General features: G+C 58.8%; 2 non-coding genes and 1 pseudogene across 2 annotated transcripts; all 3 read left to right on the top strand.

Annotated features, from left to right (window-relative positions):
- Positions 1 to 1,641: 1,641 nt before the first annotated feature.
- Positions 1,642 to 1,805, top strand: LOC137158394 (U1 spliceosomal RNA). Its single transcript, XR_010921409.1, has one exon. It is a non-coding gene; the product is annotated as a U1 spliceosomal RNA (small nuclear RNA).
- Positions 1,806 to 2,805: 1,000 nt separating this feature from the next.
- On the top strand, positions 2,806 to 3,030 carry LOC137158396 (U2 spliceosomal RNA; annotated as a pseudogene).
- Positions 3,031 to 5,185: 2,155 nt separating this feature from the next.
- Positions 5,186 to 5,349, top strand: LOC137158395 (U1 spliceosomal RNA). The gene has a single exon (XR_010921410.1). It is a non-coding gene; the product is annotated as a U1 spliceosomal RNA (small nuclear RNA).
- The last annotated feature ends 1,994 nt before the right edge of the window (positions 5,350 to 7,343 follow it).

Genomic DNA, 7,343 nt, shown 5'->3' with positions numbered 1-7,343 from the left:
ATCACGTTTGGTACTGTGAGAAGGGAGATGGCGTGCCGAGGAAGATCATCAGACCTATGCTCCTGTATCCTATGTCAAATGGAAGTTAGGGAGGTGTTGGATATTTCTGTAGGTCACTTTGGGCTGGCTGGGACACGCCCCAGACAGAGAGCCGGCAAGACAATAGCCTGCTTAATGGCCCCTTAAGACACTCACAACAAACCCCAGGCACACCTGAAGACTCACCGGGATTGGCCCATGTGAGTCTGGGCCCCAGGCCTAGCTGAAGACTCACCGGGATTGGCCCATGTGACTCTGGACTCCGTTTGACCTCTTCTGCCTTTCCCCAGGCTGCAGGGCCTGGGACAGAGGGGATAGGAGATCGAGCCACAGAATCCATTTCCTCTCGCTTCCCGTCCAGCTGCAGACACACACCTACCTCTGGATCTAGTCGTCTTGCAACTGACTCGAAGGACTTAGACCCATCCGGGTGCTGAATGTGTACCACAGGGAACTAGACGAGCCTGCAGCTCCACATTTCTTCCAGAAACCTGATGTCTATGGACTCTTCATCACTGGTATGGATGGGATTTGCTTTAACCCTTTAACTTCTCTCTCCTGCTTGCTTGCTTGCTTGCTTGCTTGCTTGCTTGCTTGCTTTCTACAATAAACCTTTAGTTTTACTGCTAAAGGATTGGCTGGAAGCGTGCTATTCTAGGTAAGATCCAAACTTACGTTGAACCGGTACTGTGGCTGACCCCTTGGGGTCAGAGGGAACTGTTTCAGTAAAGAGCATAGGGTTTCCATAACTGATCTCTTTCCTGGACCTACTGCTGATTTGGGAGCCAGGGACTGGAATGCTGTAAAGGGGGATGTGGGCATTTGTGGACTGGCTTCTTGAGAACCGGTGTGTGGAAATCAGAAGCAGTTCATGGCTGGCTGGCTGGCTGGCTGGGAAGCCGGGCTTCACTGTCATCCACCAGCGCTGGGAGAATCTGCTCTCCTTTTGCAGCCTGCCCTGATCTTGGCGTTCGCAGTTGGCTACCCTGGGCCCGGACGGGTCACGTCGCCAAAGGAAGCTGTGGCCTTCAAGGCCCTGATCCTAGCGCTCTGCCGTGGCGTGGCGGCCCTTGCCATCGGGCCCTGTTCCTCCGCTTCTTTTGTCTCTTTAGTGCCTTTCCCTTTCCCTTTCCCTTTCTTTCTTCCCCCTGCTCTTCACTTGCCGCCTTTCTCTATTTCCCGCCCCTCTTTGGAACGGCTTCGCTCCCTGTCCCCGCTTCCCCGGAATGAGCGCAGGACATCTTGGGCGCTGACAGTTGGGATGCGTTTGCTTTGACTGCTTCAAAGAGCGCCATCGAGCGACTTGCCAGGGTTTCTCTGCCCACTTCGTGCCAAGGGAGGGGGAGCCGGGCGTGTGGGCGCGTATGCAGATCCGGGTGTGAGCGGAGCATTGTGGGAGTGGGATCAGGGGGCCGATCCATTCGCGCGCACCCCCCCCCCTCACTCTCCCACGAGCTGGTGGCGAGAAGGGAGGTGGCCGGGACCGTGGTGCGGTGGAGTGGGTGTCGGCGGTCAGGGGTGGCGGGAGGGTCGAGGCGCATCCACACCGTGTGCTTAGAGGGGGGCGAGCGAGGGCAGGAGGCGGTGGTGGGGCAGCGTTTCATACTTACCTGGCAGGGGAGACACCATGATCACGGAGGTGGTTTTCCCAGGGTGAGGCTCATCCATTGCACGGCGGGTGTGCTGACCCCTGCGATTTCCCCAAATGCGGGAAACTCGACTGCATTATTTGTGGTAGTGGGGGACTGCGTTCGCGCTCTCCCCTGGGGGTGTTGTACAAAAGCAGGAAGTTTCCTGGGGCTGCTTGTGCTGTTCTGTGAGCAGAGGGGCTCTCTTGTGTGTGAGCTGTATCCTGGGGGCAGCTTTTTGTGTGGGGCCTGCACGTGGGGGGGTGTTATGGCTTTTTGTGTGGGGTCTGCACGTCTGGGGGGGGGGTGTTACAGGAAGCCTGGAGGTCTCCGGGGGCAGTTTGCAGCGGGTGGGCCAGCAGCCCCCCAGAGGAAGGGAAAGGCGGTGCCTCGGGGCGAGGGGGAAGCCCCCCTCCTGCTTTTCCGTCTAGCCCACCTCAGCCCTCCCCCCCTCCTCGGCCCCGCCCCCAGCGTATCTGGCTGCACCGCGGTGTCTCCCCAGCACAGGCTGTTACGTCACCCGACCCCACCCGCACGTTCATCAGGCTCTGCGCTGATTCGTCCCCGCTGCTCCAGGGTTTGGACTGAGCCGGGACACCCCCCCCCCCTCCCCCCGCAGCTCCACCCTCGGAAAAGCCGGGCGTCAGCTCAGAGCCGGTTTGGCGAGTTACCAGATTGCGCGCCTGCCCGCCTGGCTGCCTGCCTGCCTGCCGGAGGGCGGGCGGGCGGGCGGGATTACGCAGATTAGCCGCGTCTGGCGGCAGCCGTGTGTGGGAAGGCAGAGGTAGGAAGCGCAGGAAGGAAGGAAGGAACGCACGCACGCACGCACGCCCCAGGCTCCGTGCAGTGCTCGCAGCCGATTCGGGGCAGCGAGCGGAGCGGCCACTGGGGAGCGTCGCTCTCCACGTCTCGTGTGCCTGCCGGCACCTCACCGGGCTGTGGAGAGCGGTGGGGATGGGGGGGCTGCGGGGCGCTCGGGGGTCTCGGGTATCGCTTCTCGGCCTGTTAGGGCTAAGATCAAGTTGATCGCCTGTTGGGGACTATGGACCGGACGACTTTTGGAGCCCATGTGTCTTCTGGCTAGAGGCTTATTTACTCCATTTGTTAAAACCCCCAAAAAAGTAACCCATAAGATATAACATTATCTCGGTCTGCCGCCCTTATCCATCGGGCTAAGACCAACAGTCCCAGTAAAATCTGTTCTTATCAGTTTTATCCGTTTAATATCTGATACGTTCTCGATTGGAGAACTTTTTTTCTTATTAAACGGATTTTTGGAACGGGGAGATGGACTAGGAGCTTGCTCCGCCCACCCCACGCATCGACCCGGTATTGCACTACTTCCGGGAACGGTGCACCTCCCTCCAGAGGGAAACAACCTGCTGGTGAAAAACAGAAACCAAAAGAAACAAAACCCAGCTGGGGATGTGCTGGCGGTATTTGGTGATTTGAAGGGAGGGGCGTCAAGCTCCTTGTTTTTCATCTGTCCGTATGTACGCTGAGCAGCTGTACGTGTGTTATGCTGGGATGCTGAGAGGCTTGTTGAAACTCTGTACGTGATCCTGGGTTTTTTTGGTTTTGTTTTGTTTGTTTTTTAAAGTTGTCTCGAATAAAAGCTTTTCAATCGCCTCCGATCAGTTTCACGTGCCTGATGTGTTCTCCATTGGACAACTGCCTGTGCAATGGATTTTTGGAACAGGGAGATGGGACAGGCGTTCTGTGGGCGGCCGGGCGGGCGGAGCGGTTCTGCTGGTTCATCTTCCTCCCGGAAGCGATTTCTCGGGTGAGGTGACCCCATCCACCAAGGTGTCAAAGTCACCTGCCGTGCTGTCTGGAGAAGGGGGGGCCCTGAGATGGATTCAGGAGCTCCGATCGCTCCTTTCTACACCAGTCTCGCGCTGGGGGTGTCACGCGGGCTGGCTTGAGGGAGGGAGGGAGGGAGGGCGGGGGGGGGGCCTTTAGTAATTGCGTGACATCAGTATGGCAGGTTTGTGATAACGCGTGTAAGAGAGATCACGTTTGGTACTGTGAGAAGGGAGATGGCGTGCCGAGGAAGAGAATCAGACTTCTGTTCCTGTCTCCTACGTCAAATGCAAGTTATGGAGGTGTTTGAGATTTCTGTAGGTCACTTTGGGCTGGCTGGGACACGCCCCAGACAGACAGCCGGCGAGACAATAGCCTGCTTAATGGCCCCTTAAGACACTCACAACAAACCCCAGGCACACCTGAAGAGCGAACAGGATTGGCTCCTGTGACTCTGGGCCCCAGGCCTAGCTGAAGACTCACCAGGATTGGCCCATGTGACTCCGGACTCCGTTTGACCTCTTCTGCCTTTCCCCAGGCTGCAGAGCCTGGGACAGAGGGGATAGGAGATCAAACCACAGAATCCATTTCCTCTCGCTTCCCGTCCAGCTGCAGACACACACCTACCTCTGGATCTATTCATCTTGCAACTGACTCGAAGGACTTAGACCCATCCGGGTGCTGAATGTGTACCACAGGGAACTAGACGAGCCTGCAGCTCCACATTTCTTCCAGAAACCTGATGTCTATGGACTCTTCATCACTGGTATGGATGGGATTTGCTTTAACCCTTTCACATCTCTCTCCTGCTTGCTTGCTTGCTTGCTTGCTTGCTTGCTTTCTACAATAAACCTTTAGTTTTACTGCTAAAGGATTGGCTGGAAGCGTGCTATTCTAGGTAAGATCCAAACTTACGTTGAACCGGTACTGTGGCTGACCCCTTGGGGTCAGAGGGAACTGTTTCAGTAAAGAGCATAGGGTTTCCATAACTGATCTCTTTCCTGGACCTACTGCTGATTTGGGAGCCAGGGACTGGAATGCTGTAAAGGGGGATGTGGGCATTTGTGGACTGGCTTCTGGAGAACCGGTGTGTGGAAATCAGAAGCAGTTCATGGCTGGCTGGCTGGCTGGCTGGGAAGCCGGGCTTCACTGTCATCCACCAGCGCTGGGAGAATCTGCTCTCCTTTTGCAGCCTGCCCTGATCTCGGCGTTCGCAGTTGGCTACCCTGGGCCCGGACGGGTCACGTCGCCAAAGGAAGCTGTGGCCTTCAAGGCCCTGATCCTAGCGCTCTGCCGTGGCGTGGCGGCCCTTGCCATCGCTCCCTGTCCCCGCTTCCCCGGAATGAGCGGAGGACGTCTGGTGCGGTGACATTTCGGATGCGTTTGCTTTGACTGCTTCAAAGAGCGCCATCAAGCGACTTGCCAGGGTTTCTCTGCCCACTTCGTGCCAAGGGAGGGGGAGCCGGGCGTGTGGGCGCGTATGCAGATCCAGGTGTGAGCGGAGCATTGTGGGAGTGGGATCAGGGGGCTGATCCATTCGCCCCTCCCCCCCCAGTCCCCCAGGAGCTGGTGGCGAGAAGGGAGGTGGCTGGGACCGTGGTGCGGTGGAGTGGGTGTCGGCGGTCAGGGGTCGCGGGAGGGTCGAGGCGCATCCACACCGTGTGCTTAGAGGGGGGGGCGAGCGAGGGCAGGAGGCGGCGGTGGAGCAGCTTTTCATACTTACCTGGCAGGGGAGACACCATGATCACGCAGGTGGTTTTCCCAGGGTGAGGCTCATCCATTGCACCCTGGGTGTGCTGACCTCTGCGATTTCCCCAAATGCGGGAAACTCGACTGCATTATTTGTGGTAGTGGGGGACTGCGTTCGTGCTCTCCCCTGGGGGTGTTGTACAAAAGCAGGAAGTTTCCTGGGGCTGCTTGTGCTGTTCTGTGAGCAGAGGGGCTCTCTTGTGTGTGAGCTGTATCGTGGGGGCAGCTTTTTGTGTGGGGCCTGCACGTGGGGGGGTGTTATGGCTTTTTGTGTGGGGTCTGCACGTCTGGGGGGGGGGGGTGTTACAGGAAGCCTGGAGGTCTCCGGGGGCAGTTTGCAGCGGGTGGGCCAGCAGCCCCCCAGAGGAAGGGAAAGGCGGTGCCTCGGGGCGAGGGGGGAGCCCCACTCCTGCTTTTCCGTCTAGCCCACCTCAGCCCTCTCCCCGTCCTCGGCCCCGCCCCCAGCGTATCTGGCTGCACCGCGGTGTCTCCCCAGCACAGGCTGTTACGTCACCCGACCCCACTCGCACGTTCATCAGGCTCTGCGCTGATTCGTCCCCGCTGCTCCAGGGTTTGGACTGAGCCGGGACACACCCCCCTCCCCTCCCTCCCTCCCCCCCCCCCGCCCTCCAGGGTTTGGACTGAGCCGGGACACCCCCTCCCCCTCCCCCCAGCTCCACCCTCGGAAAAGCCGGGTGTCAGATCAGAGCCGGTTTGGCGAGATACCAGATTGCGCGCCTGCCCGCCTGGCTGCCTGCCTGCCTGCCGGACGGCGGGTGGGCGGGCGGGATTACGCAGATTCGCCGGGTCTGGCGGCAGGCGGGGCTGGGAAGGCAGCGGTAGGAAGCGCAGGAAGGAAGGAAGGAAAGAACGAACGCACGCCCCAGGCTCCGTGCAGTGCTCGCAGCCGATTCGGGGCAGCGAGCGGCCACTGGGGAGCGTCGTTCTCCACGTCTCGTGTGCCTGCCGGCACCTCACGGGGGTGTAGAGAGGGGTGGGGATGGGGGGGCTGCGGGGCGCTCGGGGGTCCCGGGTATCGCTTCTCTGCCTATTAGGGCTAAGATCAAGTGTCGGCGGCAGACCGAGATAATGTTATATCGCCTCTAGCCAGAAGACACATGGGCTCCAAAAGAAGCCGCATAGTCCCCAACAGGCGATCAACTTGATCTTAGCCCTAATAGGCCGAGAAGCGATACCTGAGACCCCCAAGCCCCCCGCAGCCCCCCCATTCCCACTGCTTTCTACAGCCCGGCGAGGTGCTGGCATCCGCACTGCAGTCACGAAATATGGAGAGCGACGCTCCCCAGTGGCCGCTCGCTGCCCCGAATCGGCTCCGCCGCGAGCCCTGCACTGCACTGGCAGTGCCAGCCCGACGCAGAGCTCTGCCCGAGCATGGAGCGTGCGTTCCTTCCTTCCTTCCTTCCTGCGCTTCCCACCGCTGCCTTCCCAGCCCCGCCTGCCGCCTGTGAGCTTGTTTGCTGCAGCCTGTATCACACAATTGGTCTGGTCTCAGTTTCTGGCAGTACGGTAACTGCTACCAGTAGCAAACCGTGACACCAGCAGTGTGTAATGTTACCCAGAACCTGGAGCCAATGCCTCTTGACTGCGGCTGGGCTGGGACCTTGTTATCACCACATCCCTACGCTCTTCAGCTGCAGTTACTTCTTTTAGGCAGTGCCAGCAGTTGTGAAAGGTAGCCCGAAGCGGGTTCTGTACCTTTCCCTCTTCACACCCCCTCAGCTGGAAAAATGACCATTCTCTGCACTGCTAATCAATCACAAGGTCAGGGTCAGCCCTCACTCACTGCAAGTAAGAAAGTGGCCTATATTAATGAATGCTGTTTGCGTGGGTGCAGCTCCACTCCACCCATGCCTCTCCCCCGCAGCCACAGCCCTCAGCTCCCCCCAGTATCCCAACAGAACCTATCTGCACCAGGTACACCCCCAGCCTTTGCTAGCAGTCTGTATAGCAGGGGGTTCATCATCTCTACATCACCCCCCTCCACTGGAATCCCCTCTTGCCCCCTGAACTCCCTCTTCCTTCCCCCATCAAAGTCTGGTTGCACCGTGTAAATGGAACTCCAAGAGTGTATGGAGCTACACGGTTGTTGCCAATGGAGGAAAA

This window comes from Emydura macquarii, unplaced genomic scaffold (assembly GCF_026122565.2).
Source record: "Emydura macquarii macquarii isolate MOO-44397 ecotype Brisbane River unplaced genomic scaffold, CSIRO-AGI_Emac_v2 contig_1648, whole genome shotgun sequence".
Taxonomy (NCBI): Eukaryota; Metazoa; Chordata; order Testudines; family Chelidae; genus Emydura; species Emydura macquarii.
This window is presented reverse-complemented; position numbering and strand designations above follow the sequence as displayed.